The following is a 24,018-nucleotide window of genomic DNA, read 5'->3' as shown; positions in this document are numbered from 1 at the left end:
ATATTCTTTCAATCCATTTATTCCTAGGCACTTTATTTTTTTTGATGCAATCTGAAGTGGGATTTTCTTAATTTCTTTACTTGATAATTCTTATAAAATCTAGCAAAATAAGACCTAGGTCTATCCAGATGATGAAGAAGAGACAAAAACTAACAGTGGTATTAAGGAAAAGTAGATTTTAATAATAGCATGAGAAAAGTAACAACTATATAGCAAGATTTTTAAAAAGTAGGTGAAATGGATACATCTTTTAAAGTACATAATTTACCAGAACGGATTTGTACTTATTCTCTTGAAGAATATCTATTAAACATTAGAATAAACATATTAAATGTTGAAACATTAGAAGAAATCCCTTTAATAGCAGGGATAAGGTAATTAAGATCACTATCACCATTTGTATTCAATATTATTTTAGAGGTTCTAGCCCAAGCAAAAAGGAAAAAAAAGATAATTAGAGGATAAAGACTGTAAATTTGAAATAAAAGCAATTTTCCCCTACAATGTGATCATATATGTAGGCATACAAAATAACTCACCTGCAAATTATTTGCTATAATGCAAGAAATTGATAGGTGGCAGATAAATGTTGATATATAAATAATAATTAATATCGGAAAATCCATATTTTCTATGAAAGGCAACAAGCTGGAAAGATTCAATAGAAAACATCATTTAAAATTGTATAGGATAACATCACGTGTTTAAGAATAAATTTATAATGCAGCTTTGCGCAGTGGCAGTATCATAGCCAATGAGGTTTATCCGAGGCGCGATTATTGCTAATTGAAGAATAAATTTATAATGTAAAAATACAGAGAAAATTATAAAAATTAAAGAACTAAATTAACTGAGATCTGTCCTGTTCATGGACATGAAAGCAATGGTGTGAAATCTTAAATCTCCTTAAATCAGTGTTCTTCCAATCAAAAGCCCCCCAAATTATTTATGAAACTCCATAATGCAATGTTGAAATTTATGTTGATGGGTAAACAAAGAATACAGAGAAATCAGAAGTGCAGCAAGAAAATACTTGCTAAATAAGAGTTACTATAAACCATAGTTACTAAGACAGTATGGCAAAGATGCTGAGGCAGTCCATTTGATGAGAAATCAGTTCATTGTTGTGTAGGACTTTATTATATGACAACATTGGCCTGCCATTTCAGTGGGCTATGGAAAGGTTATATCATAAACAAACCTGAAAAATAATTATACATATGGAGAAAATGTATTCCTACCTCATAAAAGATATTGAAACTTAATCCAGTTAGTCATCATATGTCAAAAATATAATTTTAAAATGCTTGATTAAAAATATAGGCAAACCTTTATATTGAGGTAGTAAAATATTTAATTCATATTTTTAGTTTCCTAATTGAGTACAACAGAAAATATTACATTTAGTCATATTAAAAGAAGATCATGGATACTTAAAAAGAACTTTAAGGTAAGAAAAGGAATAGATTACAAATGGGGATAAGATAATTGTATATAACTGCAATGTATTAGTATCAAGAATGCATAAGGAATTCCTAAAAATGAACATGAAAATTTCAAAATTTAATAGAAATTTGGAAAAAGACATAACTAGACATCTCATAGAAATGAAAGCCCAGATGATCAGTAAACGTGATACTCAACATTACTGGTCATTAATATACTAATCAAGATAGCATTATGATGCCATTTTCTATGTATTGTCAGGAATAGAAAGTCTGGAAAACAGTTCTAAAGAAGATACAGGTATAGTATCTTAATGTATTTCTAATGGGAGCACACATTTGTGTAACAACTTTGAAAAACAGAATTATAGTATTATCTTTTAAAAATTCAAAAACTTGGGGCACCTGGATGGCTCAGTCAGTTAAGCGACTGACTCTTGGTTTAGCCTTAAGTCGTAATCTCATGGGTCATGTTTTCGAGCCCTGTGAAGGTGTTCCCACTCAGCATGGAGTCTGCTTGAAGATTCTCTCCCTTTGCTCCCTGCCCCCCACTCACACACACTATCTCACTCTCTCAAATAAATAAATCTTTAAAATAAAATAAAACAGAAATTCAAGAAATTGTTTATATACTCTAAAACCCTTTGGAGTGTCTCCAAGAGCAATGTTTGTACACGTATATTCAGATTCGGACAATAACATTCATAGTAGAGCTGTTCATAATAACAAAAGTCTAGAATCAGTGAATGTGTCTATCAGTAAGAGTGAATGAAGTAACTTCTAAATACTTCTATGATGAATATTACAGTCTAAACAAATGAAGTAAAATGATACATAGCAGTATGGATTTTTCTTGATAATATGATATTAAATAAAAAAATTGCATGCAGTAAAAAGTCTTTCTAATAAAATTAGAAATATCACAAATACAAGGAAATACAGTTTAAGACCTATACGGAGTACATATGCATATAAAGCTGAATAAAAAGGGAGGGACAAGCAGGGGAATGGAAAGATTCTGATTGTCTCTGATTAGAAGGCAGAGGAATGAGATTGAGGAGGAACCACTGGTTTGTTGTAAATTCTGTTCTGAGTTGTAGAGTTGTATACATTTTTATTAATCCCTTCGCACTCAGTGGAAGTAAAGTTCAAGTAATCTCAAAATGTATTAACAAGCTTATAGCATGCACAACTGAGAGTGTTCAGCTGTTTTGAAAAGAAATGCTCAACTCTTACTTGGAAGAGTAATATTTTTAGAACCCATTGTATGCTTAATGTTAAAAAAAAGTTCATAAACATATTTGTCTCTGTTTCCCATGCATTTTGTTAGTAATCTTTTACCATGTTTTAACATTTTTATGTTTGACCTTGTCAAAACACGATTCTCAATGTGATGATTAGAAAGTTACACATGCTCTGAACTTGTAGCCTGTAAAGCTTTTGTTGTATACTCTGACAAGTAATTCTGGTCACAAATTTGATAGGATTTCCACTAAGGAATCAAGCTATTTTATAGTAAATTCTGGGTTCTCTGACTTGCTGTTCTCTATTGATACAACCATGATAATATAGCTAAGTGTATATAACCTCTTTTTAAAAAATAGCTTAAAGCAATTTATCATGAAATTTATTTTGCCGCTTTTATCGATTTTATCTTTTTCCCTTTTATCAGTCAATTGCCAGTCAAATAGAGATGTGATTTAGATAACAAATCTTGCTAAGCAAGAGCGATATGGGACAAGAACTCATTTTGTACGATTTATTTTTAATTCATCAATTCTTACAGAGAACTGGTGATGTACTAGACATGATTTTCAGCAGTAATACTGTTATATTTTTAGTGGGTAATACAATAAAGAAACCAATATAAAACTTAGAAGCTATTAAGATTTAAAAGAGTGTATGATACCGATTGAATGGATTGCCATTATATTCTCTGTAGCCAGAGAATCATATTTGAGGAGATGGCATTTAAGTTGAGATCTGAGTCAGTAGGAGTTACTCATATGGAAATCAAGGGAAGAGAATTCCAGGCATAAATAATTCTTGAGCAAACTGCTGGACTGAAAATAACCTTGGGAGGCTGGAGAATATTGTGTAGAGAAGAGAAAGTGATATTCAGTTGGCAAGGAAAAAGGTAGTGGAATTGACTGATAATGAAGCTGGTATTACATGCCTATATTTGAGTTACCTCTTTGAGAAGTAGTTAAGAGATTGAAGTAAATGTTTTGAGAACTCTAGCTCAAATAATCTGTAGTTCTCTATAATTTAATGTTAAAAAGTGATATGCTATTAATAACATTAGCATATAGATATGCGCCTATATACATGTGTATATGTAATCTATTTGAAGACAAATTGTTCACCTTGGAAACTTATGTGCTCTTGGACGTTTTGTGGTTTGTTTTCAACATAAAATGGATTTTCAAGACTGAGAAATCAAAATATAATACTCAATGAAGGAAATACTTTATTTTTATGAAGCTAAAGCAGTAAGAACTCTACACCTTGTTATATTTAAAGTAATATAAGGAAACTTCCTTGAATCCATGATAGTGAAATGAAACAGCCTGGAGCCTCTTCATGTTTTCTGGCCCTTGCCTTCCTTACCACTCCTTACCACAGAGAAGGAGTACGTCTGGACTCTCCTTGCTGCTTCCAGACCATTGAGCCCCTCTGAGTTACTTGGCATGAGATTTTATCTTACACTCTTTCCATTTTTAGTCATACTGTCTGTCCTCTTGATTTGTCTCCTTCACTTGAAGACTTTAACACCTTTCTTACTGTATTCTTTCTCACAAATATTTTTGTTCCTTACACTGTTATTTCCATTCCCACTAAATGATAATTCAGTGTCTTGACTTCTTTCCTCTCCTACACTTACATCAGCTACCTACTGCACGTACGTATAATAGACCTTGTCATGGCCAGTAAGAGCCCATACCAGAAAATGCAGCTTAAAACACCCATTCGATAGTCAGTCATCGTTACCTCTTATAGCTTCATTGCAACAATTTTACTGGGTTTCTCCCAATTTTCACCATAAATAGCTTTCTTTAGACCCTCAATTCCCTCATAGACCACATTGTATCTTTTCTGTCATTACCCAGAATACCCCACTCCTTTGATCCCCTTTTCCAACATCATTCCTGTTAGGGAAGACTTCAGCCCTATTTTAGTCTGCTCTCTCTACTCACTGGTACTTCTGTTTCTCTTATCTGATAAAATTTGAAGGTCCTGGCTGACCAGAGAATCCAACATAGTTCTTGTGTGTTTAGTTCATTCTCTAACCATTTATTATGCACATATTTATTGAATGGATCTATATCTTATGATATAATATGACCCAAACAGCAAGGAGTCCAGGGTGACTGGAGAAGAATGAGGCACAGAAATAGAGCTTGAGGATTAGGTCAGATGTGAAGAGATGATGGAAGGAGGGGCTAGAGCAAGTAGCCCAGGTAAATTCCTTTGCATTTAGAAAGAGATGGGAGCTCTGGTGGGTTTTGAGCAGTGTTGTTACAGTGTCTAATTCCAGGGAATAAAAGTGGAAACAGGAGGACTAGTTCGGAAGATATTTAAATATTCCAGGTCAGGGAATATGGTATCCACCTTCTTGGTGGAGGTGGTGGGAAGTTGTTGGATATTTGATATATTTTAAAGGGAGAACTGAACAGATTTGTTAATGGGTTGGATATGGAAGTGAGTGAACAACCATGGCTCCACCATGTTCAGCCTACAAAATAGGAAGAATGGAAATACCATTTGTAGAAAAGAAGAAGACTGAGAATGGAGAAACTTCATAGTCTAATCTGGTATACCATTAGCACTGTTGCAGAAGCAAGTAAATAGTGTGGATTACAAAGGTCTCTGCATAAATGCTTGGGACACCAATTGAATAAATGGCTGATGTGAGCTTGGCAGAAATGAACAAATGAAAATTCAAACTTTGTCTCAGTACTGCAGAAACAACAGAAAATGGAAGGAATGGAGAGGTTCACCTTCTTTCAGTTCTAGCAAATAGTTGCTATGTAAGAGTGCAGGCATAGCCACTGAATCTGCCACTTAGTCCAGAGAAGCAGGAAATCTAAGTTTGTGTGTCAAATATCCTAATTTTATAAAACATATGCTACTTCAAATGAATGAAAAAAAAAATGCACAAAAAAGAAAAGACAACAAAAACAAAGCCCCAGGTCACAAAAGTCTATGTGCCATAACTTGGAACATCTAGGGATGGTAGGACACCTTTAATGAAACCCTGGGATTCAGAAGACTCAAACTTGAATCCCATCATGGCAGCTTACCCTGCTGGCTTATCTTAGGCCTGTCATCTAACTTGTCTCTGAGTTTCAGGCTCTTTTCTTACTCTAGAAAACAAAATAAAAATGAATAGAGGCTGTACTCTAAGTTTCCTTAATATTATGGATCAAGATTTTGACAGATAACCACCCTGTGGATGAGGAAAACTGTCACATGTGTGATAGTATATGAGCTGAGAGAAGGTGAGAATGTTTTTTGCTCTCTAAAGGCTTCCAATTAATATACTGATGTCTGATGGGGAGTGAAACGTGGGGCTCAGTGGATGGATTCAGATAAACAACCACAACAGAACACCTGAGTAGTGAAATGTGGATAGCCAAAGAGTAGAATAAAATTCTTTCCTTCTAGGAGCAGAGAGAGTGCCTGGGGAGAAAGTGGGTGCTAATCATTTGTAAATGAGCTGAAGACAAATATTTGGCTCCATAAAAACCTCAATAGATTATAGAATTATCTATAATGATCCATTCATTATCAGATTACCTGGCAAAAAAGTGTTTTTTCTCAGAGTTATGCTTGACCTTTCCATTCTTGACTTGGATAGAATAAAAAGTCGATGATCAATATGGATAAGCTTGCATTATATAAATATAGAATACTCAGATTTAAATTCAGTTTATTCATTATTTGCTATAGACCTTGGGCACTTTTTAAATCTTGTGGAGGTAAATTCCTTAACCATGATACTGAAATAATAAAAGAAATAATTGTTATGCCACTACTAACTCTTTCCATTAGGAGAAGTAATGAAAAATGAAACAATTTCCTACTTTTTCATCTTCTCCACTTACCCAGTGAGAGTTTTATACTTTTTTGTAACTCAAATTGTTGTAACCGATGTATCTGTACATTTGCATAAACAATTGTCATTGTTCTTTCCTTTTATGAGCCTGTAAGGACTTCTGTTAAAATGTGACCACAAAGAGACTATTACTAGCTGTTCTCAGCCTCTCTCAAGGGAGACAGGTGTTTGCCTAACTAGAGCAAGGAGATTTAGTTCTGTTAAGAGAGAAACTGACCAAGACTGTTTTAGTCACCAGTTGCAGTTATAAAAGAGGGTTATATATTATGCTAAGTGAAATAAGCAGAGAGAGTCAATTATCATATGGTTTCACTTATTTGTGGAGCATAACAAATAGCATGGAGGACAAGGGGAGATGGAGAGGAGAAGGGAGTTGAGGGAAATTGGAAGGGAAGATAAACCATGAGAGACTGTGGACTCTGAAAAACAATCTGAGGGTTTTGAAGGGGCGGGGGGGTGGGAGGTGGGGGGAGTCAGGTGGTGGGTATTATGGAGGGCACCTATGGCATGGAGCACTGGGTGTAGTGCATAAAAAATGAATTCTGTTATGCTGAAAAGAAATTTAAAAAAGAAAAGAAAAGGAAAAAAAAGAGGGTTATATGTACTTCTTTCCTGAACACTGTCCCTAGCAATTCTTTCCTGCTGTTGAGAATTCAAGTACACAATTTACCCCAGCTGAGAGATGGGTTTTGATGGTCCTTTGATTTCTCTCATCACCAGGAACTTAAGTACAAGTCCTATAAGACACTGAGAACTCACAGAAAACATTTTCAATGCCTTTAAAATTCATTCTTATATTTTTCTTTTGGTTTAAAAAAAAAAAAAAAGCTTTAGTGTTTGCTAGAAGTGGCAGACTGTTCCCTTAGTTTCTGACCAATATTTCTTTAATGCAGATTTTTTATTAAGATTTGGGAAATTGTTTTACTTCTACCCAAGATGAGGAAATAGGGACCATGTGGGGTCCAGGTAGGGGGACCATGTAGGGGCCAGGTTTAGCATTCTGGCTTAAAAAACTAGAAAGGCAGATTACATCACATAATGGTTTTCTCGGAAAAGGTGGAGGGAGGGGAAATAGATCAAGATCGGCAGGTGCCTCGGCTTACTGTCTGCAGTTCCCAGGCCATTGTATAGAATAGGGACCCCAAGCCGGGCCTGGTGGTCTTGGTGAGTTGACGAAACAGACCAGAATTCATAGAGGCCAAGATTGCCAGAATATGGGGAGAAAATACCAGAGGAAAGAGTTAGAGACAAAGACAGAACTGAAGGGGGTTTCTCCTCAGTCTCCTCGAACAGCACTTGGACTCAGGACTTGTCACATATGCATGAGAGGTAACTACCCAAAGCAAAGGGTGAAACAATGCAATCAGTTTCTGTTCCAGTCCAGGTGTTGAGATTATAAACTGGAGTGTAAATCTTATAACACATGGGTTATTTGGTAAAATTGTCAGATGTTTATTATCAATGAGGTTAAGTTAGCCCTAGACTAAAACTGTTCTGTACTTGCTTTATGATACTTAAAGCAAGCCTTAAAGCATTCATCTAATTCCAAGTAACTTAATTGCATACCAGAACAAAAGACAACACTCCTAAGAGACACATCAAAAATCCAGCAACTAACAATGTCAAATTACACAGTGTCAGACATTCGATCATAAATACCCAGCTAAAAAAGAAGTACAAAAATGTCATCCGTAAAGAGGAGATAAATAAAAAAGGAATCAACTGAAGCAGGTGATATAATTAGTAGGCAAGGATGGCAAAATAGTGCTTGTAATGATTCTCCATATGTTCAAGGGAATAAAAGAAAGGTGGGCATGACTAGGAAAGAAATGGAACATATTAAAAAAGGGGGGGGCCTGAGAAGTATTTTATTAAGCATATAAATTTGAAAATTGGAAAATCTAGCTTGTGAAAACAGAAATTCAGATGAATGCATGGGTAATATTCTACAACAGATATCCTACAGGGCTTACTAGGATATAGACTCATTCATCTTTTGCTCTCTAGTGGGGAGTACCTTGCTAAGCATATGACTAAGTACTCAATGTTTCCTGAAGAAATGCTGTAAACCTAAAACTAGCCTTGGGTTATTTTTGATGAAAACCAAGTGTGTGACTTTGGTTTTCAAATATTTTTCTAATTTTAATAATTTGTAGATAACATCAAGTCCAGGTGTTGAGATTTTGACCCATTTCTACTTTTGAGACTTAACATTGATTTTGGAAATGCATTTTCATTTTCATTTTTTTCTAGCAGTCTTCATATAAATTTAATCCCTCCCTTTGCTTTTCTCCAGTTAAATTAGTGGGAATATGGAATAAGCAATTGAGTCATGTATCTCCACAGTAATAATGATACAAAGTATACTATGTAAATAAATACATAAATATACAACAAGCAAAGCTGTGTAATTGTTACTTCAAAATAATATATGTAGGAGCAAGATTCTCTGTTTTCTGGTTCTGGTCTTGTTGGTTCTTTCCTTTATCTTTTCCGTGTAGTTAAAGAAATTTTCCATTTAAAAGCTTTTATTAATTGATCTTTTATTTGATTGACTCATTACTTTTCAGGATTGGATTTATCATGAATAACTTTCATTGACCTAGGTAAACATGAGTAATAGCAAGCTACAATAAAACTAGCATTACTGCACCATTAGAATATTTTTCTGAAATTCTTCATATTTTGAGTGTACTAACAGATGGTAAAGCATCTTTTTATAAGGGTAAGTCAGGTTTCATTTGTTTTTAAATGTAGTGTCTGGAAAGACATATTCAGGTTTGAATGCTGTATCTGACATTTCAATTCAAAGTTAGGGCCACCAGCATTTATAGCTATTGCTGTTCTATTAAATATTTGTCAGAAAGACAGAGGATTACTTCTTTTCATAAACCTAGTACTTTCAGCACTACACCTAAGAGAAAAAGTCACCTAGACATCAACACAAATTTCATTTTTTGATTGAAACTCTGATAGCATTATTATTCAGACATTGGCATTAGCACTTCAAGACTAGTGCACATATCATAGAAATAAGTACAATTTTATTATTTGTAGAGTAGGATAGAGGATTTGGAAATTGACATATTGCAAAAATATTTAATTTGCAGCTTAGTTGGTGTACTTACAGCATTATTGTTGCCTAGATTTATTTTACTTCAAAGCGTAGTTTGTACTTCTCTATATTGATTCATCATTTTACACCCATTTCAGACAGGACAGTTATAATAATGCATTCAGTTTGTTGCCAAACGTCAAAGTCTACAAAAGTAATGCACACAAAGAAACAATCAGATACAAAAGGAAAAAAGGAAGCCCACATTAATCAGAAAACTCTCAAGCAGAGAGTTTGTGACATAGAGCAACACAGTATTTTCATGGCCAGGACTTCCATATTCTAACTGACTTTGTCAATGATTTTTGTCAGTTTCACATGCAATCCTGATTTAATTTTAATCACCATGAGTCATTCATCAAGAATGACATTCTAGAAGATCACGGAGTCATTGACATAGGAACTCTTTTGCCACAAAACTCCAAAGAATTTGCATCCAATGGATATTCTTAACAGTATCTACAACAGTTAAAGCACTTGTTATTTGTTGTTTTACCTTTTGTTTGTCCCAACTCTTGTTACTTTTAGCCTTTTTCATGATTTCGGTGATGTAAGTCTGAGGCTGATAATGGATGTTTTATATTCATTATGTTATAAAGTTAGCGATAATACCATTTTTTCTATTTTGAAAGTGATTTTTTCCATTTTTTTACTTCACCTTAAGATCACCAAACTTTAAATACATATTTTTATGTAATTGAGTAAATATAATGATTTGACATGGAAGTCAGAAGAAGATTTAAAACCTATTTTTCCATTTCCCCTTATCTTGCAAAGTAATTTTATGAAAATACAATTTCTTTAGGGTCTTGATAGGAAGAGTCAACAAATGTTGGGTATTCCCCAGTGCTGGAAATGAAGGCAGGGTATTGGAAAGGAATTCCAAGACCCTTCTTCAGGAGCTGATAAATCAGTTTTACTTGGGGAAGTGATTAGTAGAAAAGCATGCAGAATTATTAAAGTTACTAAGGTAAACCTTTTATTGTCATGGATAAACAGCTTAAAGCTTAACTTCAGAGACCTCCAAAAATGAAATAGAATCCTTAAGTTAAACTTTGGAAGTGTCATTTTAAAATTTTGGACTGAAATATGAAATTTGTGAAAATATTGATTAACTTACAAATAAGTTACAATTCAAACTATTGAAAGCATTGGTATTCATTTTATGTTTGTTAAAAAGACTGGAATCTGACGAATTAAATTAACCAAAGCTAGGCATACACACTTTTGAATTAAGGATTTCTTTTGGTTTTCTAGGGAGAAGAGTAATTATTGGCTTTGGGTTAATGATCTATTTGTATGAGAAAAAAACCCGTTTTTAAGTGCTGTGGTCAAGCATGTACTTACTGTATTATCTCTTCTCAACTTGCACACTGGTATCTGTCCAGGTATAATGCGGGGAAATTCATAGGCAAAACAAAGTCATTAAGATCATATTTACTGAACACTTAATATCTGCAAGGTACTGGGATAGGCCCTGGGTGATTAAATAATAAACAAGGTATGGTCTTTGCCTTCACAAGGATTGCAATAAGTAAAAGGGTGAGACAGCTAAATATTAGACTCTAATATAGGAACCGTCATTCATCAGTGTGTCTTTAGAAATGTTTCTAACGCTTTCATGGTTGCTGTATTTCCTTTGGTACCCAAAATAGTTTATTGAATCAAATGTGCATTCAATAAGCAAAGCCTAATGAATAAAACTGTGGATATGAATACTACAAACCATTCCAGGAAAACTACTTTATGAGTCTTAAGCTATTCACTCAATGAACCTCAATAAAAATGAATTAAGAGCAGTGATAACACCAAATCTCAGACCTTCCCATCATAAAAATCCTTGGAATTTAATGCATAATCACTTACCATTAACATTTCATTTCCTTATCTTTTGCCTGTGTTGTATTATAGGTAGTAATTAGAATTGATTTTTATAGTATAATTTCACAAGATACCAAAATAAGTACTCTGCTAAAGGCCAGAAAAAGATTGATGATATTCTTTCAAATGTTAACTCTACAATTCTATTAAAGAAAATCAACAAATATTTAATAAGCCCGTGTAGTACTGTGCTCATCTATGTATTCTATCAGTGCTTATGGACAGGTTCTTTTTTAAGACAACTTTAGTATGTGCTGTCTCCAGATGATTTTTCTACTTCTCCTGAATCATTAAAGTGTTATTTCCAACTTGAGCCTGATAAATTTTCCTTAGAACATAAAATTCCTGCTGTCACCTATTGCTGTTTAAAATGCAAAATATATCTATGGAATGATACGTGTCAGACCTGAATACAGAAAATTGAGCTGAGCACTAGAAAATTAGTGTGATTGGGCACCTGGATGGCTCAGTTGTTAAGAGACTGCCTTCAGCTGAGATCATGATCCCAGTGTCCTGGGATCGAGCCCCGCATCAGGCTCCCTGCTCTGTGGGAAGCCTGCTTCTCCTTCTCCCACTCCCCCTGCTTGTGTTCCTGCTCTTGTGCTCTCTCTGTCTCTCTGTGTCAAATAAATAAGTAAAAATCTTAAAAAAAATAGTTTGATTAAAACAAACCTAAGAATTCATATGGAAGTGGGTATGAAATAGTTTGGTGAAATATATAAGAATTTCTGTAAGACCAATGCATCATGAGTATATGTTGAAGGGAGGCTGTTAAAACAGCTTTCTTCTGGTCAATTATGACAATGTCTGATTCTTTCTAAGGCTCATGAAGTTTAGCAGGAAGGACTACATTGCTTACCTACCGAGATTGGAAGGCACCTGCTTTATTTATTTTCCACTAAATTGTCAATAGATGGGTAATTTCTGAATTATAAACTGCACAGGGAGTCATTACTTAAAATAATTGTCAGATGGAAAAGGAAACCTATTATATCATCAAAATTGATGTTTTCTTAGGATGGGATGGATACTCTACCTACTTAATTTATTTAAAACCCAGAAGTCAGTGGTTTGCTTTTAAAATGTGAAGATAAAAAGAAACAGAAAAGTCAGCATGTTACTCACCTCTAACATTCTGTTAAATGGAAAAAAAAAAAAAGATGGAAAATTAACTGAGGTAAAAAAAAAAGACAAAAAACAAAAAACATTGTCCACTTAGCACTGGAATATTTAGGACTTGTATTCTACCTTTTTAGAATGCAACTGCTATACATACTACATAAACTCAATGCACTGTCACTGTTTTCCCCAAATCATTTAACTTTTTCACAACATATACTTTATGAGTTCATAATATTCTCTTTTCTCATAGGTACTTTGTATCCTGTGATTATAAATCTCTTTCTGTCTAACTCAGCCTTTCATATTCTTGATGATATTCTGCTATTGAACATCTCTCATGAAAAAATATTCTTTTAAAGCATAGCAGGAAGGTTATGAAGGTGAAATTGTATACATCATTGAGTCCATTCCAATGGAATTTTCAATATAGAAAAATAGTAATCAACTCGAGTTAGTTTCATTTTACTCTTTCTGAAAGTGACAAATCCTGTCACAACTAACCAAGGTCACAAAAATATTCCTTCATCTGATTAACAATGAAGGAAGGAGAATGGTTAGTTTCATGGAACTGATAAATAATTCATAACAATATGATTGGTGTAATGTTGCTGAATGTAGTTACTAAAATGCCATTCATATTTTCTTGAAATTATTCAATAATTCCATTAATATCATAGCATACTGCTTTGACCTTGGGTTGCAGTTTTCCTACAAATGAATCAAAACCCCAAGCTCTGGTGTTTTATTAACTCTCTCAATAACTATAGAATCAACTTGGGTAAAATTTAACGAATGGAAACCATGGTATAAATTCAAACCTTAGTTAAAAATCACACTGTTGTAAGTCAGTAGAAGATGTCAAAAACAGAATAACACCTTTTGCAATAAGTTCTGATTCCTTATGAACTGACTACATCACACCTTAAATGGGGTGAAATTTAATAAAATGAGTCCTCTTACCCTTGGTATGCAGGTAAACCAGCTGAGTGACAGGGGTAGGAGACTCTGGTTTGTAATATTTCCTGATTTCTGTGGTGCAAATGTTTCCATAATAGCTGATTTTAAACTCTCAGCATGATGGCACTGAACTTTTAGTTAATAGGAGATATGCACAATTGATTCTTATGAGTGGAGCCAACAAGAGCCTCCTCCTGGACAAAAAATAAATAAAACGGATTATTGATTTTCTGGTTAAAATTCTATAGGTTCTGCCTGATGGAATTCTCTAGACCAATGTTTCTCAAACTTTAATATGCAAACAAATCACCCAAGTAGCTTCTTATTTAAAACAGAGAATCTTATTCAGCAGGGGATAGGGCCCAAGATTCTGCTTTTTTAACAAGTCCTCAGATGTGACCAAAGCTTCTGCTTTTTTGGGCTGAACATGGAATTTTAAGAGTATACAACACTGGTTCCAACACTTCAAGTGTTGATGAGAATCACCATGTGACAGTGTTAAAACAAATTTGCTTGGTCCCAGAGTTTCTGATTCGGTATATATGTGGCAGGAAGGAGATTGGGTAATAATTTGCATTTCTGGCAAACTCCAAGGTGACACTGCTGGCTTAGGTCCAAAATTGAGAGCCACTACGGGTCCAGAGAGCTATCAGAACACTGAAGAATTTTGTCTTCACTTCAGGAGTATGTAGAAAGAGAAAAAAAAAAAATTCAAATTACGAGTTTCAGATCTGTTGGTTCTTTCTTTTATCTCATCATTCCATTGCCAACATGAAATGACTATCCATGGGTTTAGAGCCTTATGTTATGTTCTATGGTGAGCTACAGTGGAATAAAATAATAATAATAATAATAATAATAATTGTCCTTGCCTTTGGGATTTGGCAATTTATAATGAGGTACTAGCCAGAAACAAAATGACAGCAATATTGGATGCATAATGAACTTTATCCACACGGCAGAGTGATGATGTGAGGATTACGTACAAAGAAAGGTGTTGATTTATGTTACCTGGAGATATGGTTCAAATCAGCCAGACATGTCTAATAACATGACGTGGAAAATACAGGGCATCACATTGAGTCCCAGAGGAAAGACACAAAAGTTGTTGGAGAAATTTTCAGTGAGGATAGCAGCTTAGAACTGGGAGTGGGGGTGGGGGGTGGGGGCGTCATCATTAGCAATTTGAAGACTTTTCAAAAGATGCCTTTGCATTAAGTTCATAAAGACCCATGGCAGGCATATTGTTTGATGAGAAAAAGATAGGCATTATGAGACCTTATTCTAGGCTAAGTTAATGTTAAGAGCTACCAAAATTGTTCATTGTATAAGTATCAGATCTTCTTCTTAGTAAAAGGAGGACATGACTAATGTGGAAATGCCTGAAGATCACCCTGATGAGAACAAACAAGCTATTCATTCAGAGCAGGGGAATCCGTCACCATCAGAGATGCAGAGTCAAACAGGGCGAAAGTGGGACTGCTGGGTTATATGTAGTTTCATTTTTAATTTATTGAAAAAGCTCCATACTGATGGCTATAGTGGCTTCCCACCAGCAGTGTGCAAGGATTTCCTGTTTACCATATCCTTGCCAGCCTTTGTTATCTGTAATTTTTTTGGTAATAGTTGTTCTGATAGGTCTGAAGTGTTCTCTTACTGTGGTTTTGATTTGCATTTTTTTAATGATTTGTCATGTTGAGCACATTTTCGTGTCCTATGGGTCATTTGTAGCTCTTGGAAAAAATACTCAGATTCTTTGTTATTTTTAAATTGGGTTGTTGGTTTTTTGCTATTGAGTTGTGTTAATTCCGTATATGCTGGGGATATTAATCCTTTATCAGATATGTGGTTGCAAATCTTTTATTCCATTCCCTAAGTTGCCTTTTCATTTTGTTGATGGTTTCCTTTGCTGTGCAGAGGCTTTTTAGTTTGATGTAGTCCTATTTGTTTATTTTTTGCTTTTGGTATCAAATAAAAAAAATTATTGCTAAGAAGGATACCAAGGAATTTACTTGCACTCTATGTTTTCTTCTAGGCGTGGTACAGTTTCATTTTTACATTCATGTCTTTAATCCATGTTGAGTTGATGTTCTACAGTTTCATTTTTACATTCACGTCTTTAATCTGTGTTGAGTTGATGTTTGCATATGATGGAAGAAGGGGTTCAGCTTCATCCTTTGACACATGGCTCTCCAGGTTGACATCATTCTTGATGAGCTGGTGCTTTCCCCATTGTATATTCTCAACTTTATTATAAAATAATTCACCATGTATGTCTGAGTTTATTTTTGGGTTCTCTATTCTGTTCCATTCATCTATGTTTCTATTCTTATGCTGATACCATACTGTTTAGATAGCTCTGTAGTATAGTTTGAAATCAGAAGTGTAATGCTTCCAGTTTTGATCTTCCTTAAGACTTTTTTTTTTTTCTTTGCTATCTAGGGTCTTTTGTGGCTTCATAAAACTTTAGGATCACTTTTTCAATAACTATAAAAAATATCATTGGACCTTTTAAAGAAATTATATTGATCTATAGATCACTTTGAGTATTATGAAACTTTTGGCAATATTCTTCTAGATCTTCAGCATGTGCTATCTTTCTATTTATTTGTGTCATGCACATCTTTTAGTTCCTTGGTGAAATTTATTCCTAAGTATTACCTTTTGATGTTTTTAAAAAAATGGGTTTTATTAATTTCCCTTTCTGGGAGTTTGTTGGTATACAGAAATAAAACGAATTTTTGTATATTAACTTTGTATCCTCAAGCTTTACTAAATTCATTTACTTTTTAACAGTTTTAAGTCTTTAGGGTTTACTATATTTAATATGTCATCTGCAAATAAAGACAATTTTACTTTTTCTTTCTGATGCGGAAGTCTCTTTTCTATTTCTTGCCTAATTTCTCTCGCTGAGATTCTTAGTAGTATGTAGAATGAAAGTGGTGAGAGGTAACATCCTTGTCTTAAAGTATTCAGCTTTTTGCTATTGTATATGTTAGCTCTGTGGATTTGTCACATATGATTTTTATTATGTTGAGATATGTTCTCTCTATACTCAGTTTGTTGGGAGCTTGTGTCATGAAAAATTACTAAATTTTGTCAAATGCTTTCTTTGCATCCACTGACATGATCATGTGATTTTTTCCTATATTCTGTTAATCTGGTGTATGATGCTTAATTGTTTTGCAGATGTTGGACCATCCTTCCTTCCCTGGAAAAAATTCCCCCTTAATCATGATGTATAATCATTCTAATGCATTACTGAATTTGGTTTGCTAATACTATAAGGATTTTTGCATGTGTAGAAATATTGTCTGTAATATTTTGCTGTAGTGTCCTGGTCTAGATCGGTGTCAGAGTAATCCTGGCCTCATAAAATAAATTTGGAAGTGAACTGTTCTCTTCTGTTGTTTATTTGTTTGCCTTTTTAAATCTTGTTTTTGTTCTGCTTTATTGAAAAGTTTGAGAAAGATTGGAATATTTTCTGCTTTAAATATTTGGTAGAATTCATGAGTGAATCCATCTGGTCCTAAACTGCTCTTTGTTGGAAGATTTTTGATGACTGATTTGAGTCCTCTGTTCATATTTCCTTTTATGATTCAGTGTAGGTAGATTAAATGTGTCTAGGAACTTACCCATTTTTTTCTAAGTTACCCAATTTGTTGGCATAGATTTGTTCATAGTTATGTCTTAGGATCCTTTATATTTGTATGGTATCAGTTGTATTATCTCCTCTTTCATTTATAATTTTGTGCCTTCTCTTTTTTTTCTTGGCAAGTCTAGCTAAAGGTGTTAACTATTTTGTTTATCTTTTCAAAAATTTACCTCTTTCATGAATGACCTTCTATGTCTCTTATTATAGTCTTTGGCTTAAAGACTATTTTGTCTAATATGCGTGTATGTACCCAGACTTTATTTTGTTTTTCATTTTCCTGGAATATCTTTTTCCATTTCTTCATTTTCAATCTGTATGTGTCCTTAAAACTTAAGTGAGTCTTGGGTGTGCAGCATATCGTTGGGTCTTGCTTTTTTTTTTTTTTTTTAACTCATTCAGTTCTATGTCTTGTGGAGAATTTAGTCCCACTTAAATTTCTATTAATAATTGATAGGTAAGGACTTCTATTTCCCTTCTCCTGGTAAGGAGAGAAGAGCAGCAAGAGTTAGGTGTTGCGAGAATGAAGAGTACCAGATTCTAATAAAATGTTTCAGGTAAGTATTGGGCTTCCGCTAATTGGTCCAAGTTGGAGTCAAGGACCAAAAATAGGAAAGCTGGAAAACATTAATGAAGTTATGAATATTCTAAGATGATTGCTGCAGGGGTTGTGGTTTGTTTCCCAAGCTGGTTGCTGTACAGATTGTGAGTCAGAATTCATTTATCATATATTGTCAACCCATTACCCATTGTATATTTAATCATGCACTAAATTATTAAAGTGAAATTAAAAAAAAAGGTTTTTCAGATAAAATATAAATGAGTGGGGGATGCCTCTTTAATAATATATGGCAAATATAACTATATACCATATATATATATGTATAGGTATATACCATTTAGGGTTGTATGTGTGTGTGTGTGTGTATGTATATATGTGTGTATTAGCCTTTTTATTTTTTTTAAGATTTTATTTATTTTCTTGACAGACAAAGATCACAAGTAGGCAAAGAAGCAGGCAAAGAGAGAGGAGGAAGCAGGCTCTCTGCTGAGCAGAGAGCCCGATGCGGGGCTCAATCCCAGGATCCTGGGATCATGACCTGAGCCGAAGGCAGAGGCTTTAACCCAGTGAGCCACCCAGGTGCCCCTATTAGCTTTTATATATAATAAACTACATTTGTTTGTTATGTTTTCACTCTAAGCCACATAACTTATTGACAAAAGCTATATAAGTTTAATGATAGAACTGTAATATCTAGGATGAAAATATTAGTAATTTACTTTAAAAAAAAAAGAAAGCAGAATACTAATTTTAATCCAAGCTCATCATTGCCTAATATGTATGAGGTTCCTTGGGAGAAAGCTCTCACTGGAAGTATGTCTAAGGAGTGTTCTTAGAGCATCAGAACCAGGTAGAAACCAAAGGTACTTCTATAAGCAGAGCTGAAGGAGCAAGATTTGTTTTTTTCAGAGTCATTTGTATCCTAAGAAAGTTTAAGCATTTTCTTTCAAAGTGTGGTTTTCGCAAAGAAAAATCTAGGGGGAAGGCTGTCAAAAAACTACATTTCTAAGGCCCATCAGTAGGAGCGTTTAATGAACCAAATTTTAAAGCTTTTAAAGCCTCAAGCTTAAAGTGAGATGACTGGCCCCAAAGGTATTTCAGGTTTCACAGGATAAGTAGGTCTGTTTGTTTGTTCATTTTATAATTACTAACAGAGTTACACATCTAAAAACAGACATAAGTAACAATACAACTCTAATCTTAAAAAATATACCTTGATTTATAAGAGCTCCATGGAAAAAAAATCTTAAAATAAGTCAGGAGAATAAAAATAAGTCAGGAGAATAACTTTTGAAATAGAATTATTACGATTTATTGTTTACTGAATGAAAATAATAGGTTTCATAAATCATTTAATTTATGTTATCTTGAGGAAAAATGTGTTTGTGTACACTTGTGTACAAAATATACTCCTTTTCCAACAATAGTTTTAGGTTTCAATCTTTGTCTCTTTACCCTTGTTTGTAACACAGTATATTTTTTACTTCCTTCATTTTTGTTTTCATATCTCCTCTTTAGTTTCATTCTTCGATGTGGTAATTGGAGGAATTTGCTCATTCCAATTTATTTGGAATAGTATAATTTCAAAGAAGCTTGGGAATATTCTTTTTTAGAGGAAATACACTTGTAGTAACGATTTTTGTCATCTGTTCAGAGAATTGTCCCTAGTGTTGTTTAAATATTATCTTATGCTTTTAGCTTATTTCTGTAACAAAATTTATTCAATTCCCAAAGTTGATGTCATTTGAAAGGGACTAAAACACCTTTGGAAAGCTGATTAAGAATCTTTTCAGTGTTCTGTCCCTTCTCAAAAAATACATTGAACTAGAAAGAAAATAAACCATGTACTTGGATTCTGATATTTATTTAAACATAAAGACATGGATAAAGAGTCTTCAACAATTTAGTATGCCTTCTCCCCAACATTTTATCATTGGTCTGTAAAACTCTGGTTAAAATTAAAGATCATTTTCTTGGTGCTATTTGTAAATACTGCAAACCAAGGAACTGCAAAATAAGGTCCATGGATCAAGTCCAAAGCACCACTTATTTTTTAAGTCAAGTTTTATGGGAACACAGCCACAGCCCTTCATTTAAGTGCTACCTCATACCTGCATTCAAGCTACAACTCAAGAGTTAAGTAGTTGTAACAGAGACAACATAGCTTACAAAACCAAAAATATTTACTACTTGGCTCTTCACAGAAAATTCACCAGAACTTTCTTTAGTAATTAAGTAACTTTTTACTTCAGCAATATGTTCTGAAATAATGGCAAGAAAGAACTATTCTCTAATTATTCTTGATTTCTATTCCTGATACCCTACTGGGCAATTAAAAAAAAAAATCCTTCCAATCTTACTTCTTGAATCACTTGTCTCCCTGATGCCTTCATAAATGCCTTCAAATGGGATGAATCACTCCTCCGTGTTGCCTTGAATTTGGCACACGCTTGCACTGCCACTGTTCTCACTATGAAGTTTAATTACATTCTGCATGTCTGTGTTCCCTACTATTCTGCAAACTCCTTGAGGACAAGGACAAGATTAGTAGTGTTCAATGAGTGTTTCTTGAATCACATTTGAATTAACATAGTATTGTAAGGACTGCTCACTCGATTTGCCAGGCCTGGATTCACAGTATGTATCAGGCAAAATAGTTGAAACACTATTGTGGGAGCAATTACATAGGAATTGATACCGGAAAACTTTATTAGTAAGAATTTCATTTTTTAACTTTTCAGCTTCCTTGGTTTGAGAATTCATGAGGCTAAGGAAAGAGGGAGGTGTGGGTTGGATGGGGGGGGGGCAGAGAATGTGTTGAAGAATCAATAATGTGTTGTCAAGATGGAACCTCCAAATCATTAAGGATGGAAGACTCAAAACAATGAATTCTGGAACACTGAAAAGAAATTAAAAAATAAATAAAAATTTAAAAATATTTAAAAAAATTAAAAATAAAAAAATGTAAAAAGATTGGAAGACTCAAGATAACAAAAAGAATTCTAATCTTCATTTCCACAGATAAGTTTTATATATATACACACCTGTGTATGTACATACTCATATATGTGGTTGCAAACATTAGATTGAATTCAGAAAAATAAAGTCCCATTAAAATGATCTTTGAGGTGGCTGGGTGGCTTTAAGCCTGGGTGGCTCAGTGCGTTAAGCCTCTGCCTTTGACTCAGGTCATGATCTCAGGGTCCTGGGATTGAGTCCACATCAGGCTCTCTGCTCGGCGGGGAGCCTGCTTCCCCCTTTCTCTCTGCCTGCCTCTCTGCCTACATGTGATCACTCTCTGTCAAATAAATAAAATCTTTTAAAAAAATGATCTTTGAATAGCAGTCCGGTCCAATTTTTAAAAACGCATAATGATTCCTAGAGGAAAAAATGGTGGAATTTTCAAAACCTGGGTCTTGTTGGGCCATTTAGTACATTTTTTTCTTGGAACTTTGAGTCATTAGTCACAGGATATAGTCCTTATCATTAACTTAGAATAAAACTGTAGTGTGTTCTTTGTCTTAAGCCAAAACATTTTAGCGATTTGTGTAGGCTTGACACAGAGTAGGTTCTCATCATTGTGACACATGGTAGGTACTCATAATTGCTTGCTTCGTGAATTGTAAAGCTAGGGCAGCTGTACCTTTTATTTTGTCTGTGAATCCACTTTAGGCTAAAGTAAGCTAGGGAAGCTCCCCCTTCCTCTCCCTCTTTTTCCTGCTCTGTTTCCCCCCTTCCTCCCTACCATATCTTTTCTCTCTAATGCCTTTATTCTCAAGCATATCTCCAGAAAGGTGGAAAGTATGGCCACCAGGTTGCCATAAAGATCTTTTGGTTGAAATCATCCTCCCATCTAGGGACCCAACCAAAATGTTCCTCCTAGTCCCTGGGAGATCTGGACTGTCCTGCCTTGGAGCAAATGCCAGAGGATTAGGATTATTCTTGGTCACATATGTGGAATTAAGGGGTGAGGCTAAATTAAAACCAAGTAAACATGCCCTATTCCTAACTGGAGTGGGATGATGACAGACAGCCCAACAAAGACAAGAGAAATGTTTGATACAAACACCATGGCTGTACACAAATTCATCACTAAAAGAAGGTTGGAATTCCTCTCTCAAATTTCCTGAGCTTCCCTTAATAACTATATATTGATGCAAAACCATTTTAAGCATAGTTCCAGTCTTTAGTGAAACTTGAGGTTATAAACTGGATATGTGAAGCACTGCTTTGTCTTTGGGGTTGTGCTCAATGATATGAAAACAGAATAGACTTGGGAGCTGGGAAAACCTTTATTCAAAACCATGATATACTGTTTCTTAGCACCAAGACTTCATTTTCTCATTTGTAAAACTGGGTTTAATGAGACCTATCACGGAGTTTTGTACATATGAAATGAAAAAAAATTCATCATCACATTTACTACAATTAAAAGCTATTCTCTGTGTATGTTTTTATTATTGGACTGTAAGCATCTTGAGAGCTGGGATTCCCTATATAATGCACTGGGGGTGTGCCCAAGTTTATTATATAGTCTGACATGGAGAACCTGAGAAATAAATGATGGATATTCTTCAGCTTGTTTGACTCATTAAAGGTTGTTACTTGACTAAGAAGTCTTATTTTCTGCAATGCCATCTGACACGTAGAGCTTCCAGTCTTCTTATTTATCTATCTATCTATTTATTTATTTATTTTCAGCATAACAGAATTCATTGTTTATGCACCACACCCAGTGCTCCATGCAATCCGTGCCCTCTCTAATACCCACCACCTGGTTCCCCCAACCTCCCACCTCCCACCCCTTCAAAACCCTCAGATTGCTTTTCAGAGTCCATAGTCTCTCATGGTTCTGATCATATATGTTAGCCTTCTTCCTGAAGAAAAGAATTAGCGAGGGGCACCTGGGTGGCTCTGTCTGTTAAGTGTCTGCCTTCAGCCCAGGTAGTGATTCCCAGAGTCTGGGATCGAGCCCCATGTCAGGCTCCCTGCACAGTGGGAGCCTCTGCCCTTCCCCCACTTGTGCCTCTCTCTATCTCTCACTCACTCAAATAAATAAAGAAAAATCTTTAAAAAAAGGAATTAGGTATACAATAAATCGTCAATCGATGTTAGTGGAATAAATGTAAAAAGGTGGGGTTTGCATCTCACTTTTTAAAAAATTTTTTAAAAGATTTTATTTATTTATTTCACAGAGATCACAAGCAGGCAGAGAGGCAGTAGAGAGAGAGAGAGAGAGGGGGAGGCAGGCTCCCGGCCGAGCAGAGAGCCCGATGCGGGGCTCAATCCCAGAACCCTGGGACCATGACCTGAGTCGAAGGCAGGGGCTTTAACCCACTGAGCCACCCAGGCAGGCACCCCAGCATCTCACTTTTTAAAAATGAAGTAATTGAAGCCCAGAAATATTAAGTAATATTTAGCAATATTGAGTAACTCTCTAAAGATTACCCATGAAACTAGTTTATTGTTTTGATGGGATTCAGATATTACTCAATAGTTTCTGTAATCACTCGCTTCAAACATATTCTTTTGAAACTCCCTTTCTCATCCACTGACATGACCTGGGGCAGATCCTGTCTATCCTCCATCTTTCTACTCACGTTCAGTCTGGTGTACTCAGTGTTTCTTCTAAATCAGAGCTCACATTCTCTCCTCTTCCCAATGCTACCCAGGCCCCAGCTGAGAAACCCAAAATGTGGAGCAAGCGCGCTCTTTTCTTTATTCCTCCTACCCATCTCCTCTGCTTTATATGTTGTTGGGGCAAGAGAAATAGGTTAGAGAAAAGGGGCAAAGGCCATTCGTTTGATTAGCACTGTCTGTTCTTGCCTGTGTCCTCTGTGTAGGGAGTAACCAAATGCTGGCTTTCTCTTGAGTCACACATGTAAGTTTTGGAGATGTAGAAGGATATCTTTCTTAGGCATTTATCTCTTACAGCCAACGGCCTGTTTGGCTTAATCTGGTTTTGCTAATGTTTGTAGGTTAGGTGGACTCACCCTTCCCATGTCAAACTGTTCTGCGGCTGCTTGCTCCTTGAACCTCCCTCCCCACTGTCTCAGCCTCTTCATTTCCTCTTCTCAACTGGGTAACTTGAGCAGTTTGATGAGGCTACAGCGTAAGTCAGCTTCTGGTGCACAAATGAGATCTTGGTATCCCTTTCTGTGGCCG

At 35.0% G+C, this 24,018-nt stretch overlaps 1 pseudogene; it reads left to right on the top strand.

Annotated features, from left to right (window-relative positions):
• Positions 1-725: 725 nt before the first annotated feature.
• Positions 726-845, top strand: LOC131814259 (U4 spliceosomal RNA; annotated as a pseudogene).
• Positions 846-24,018: the final 23,173 nt, after the last annotated feature.

Source organism: Mustela lutreola, chromosome 13, assembly GCF_030435805.1.
Source record: "Mustela lutreola isolate mMusLut2 chromosome 13, mMusLut2.pri, whole genome shotgun sequence".
Taxonomy (NCBI): domain Eukaryota; kingdom Metazoa; phylum Chordata; class Mammalia; order Carnivora; family Mustelidae; genus Mustela; species Mustela lutreola.
This window is presented reverse-complemented; position numbering and strand designations above follow the sequence as displayed.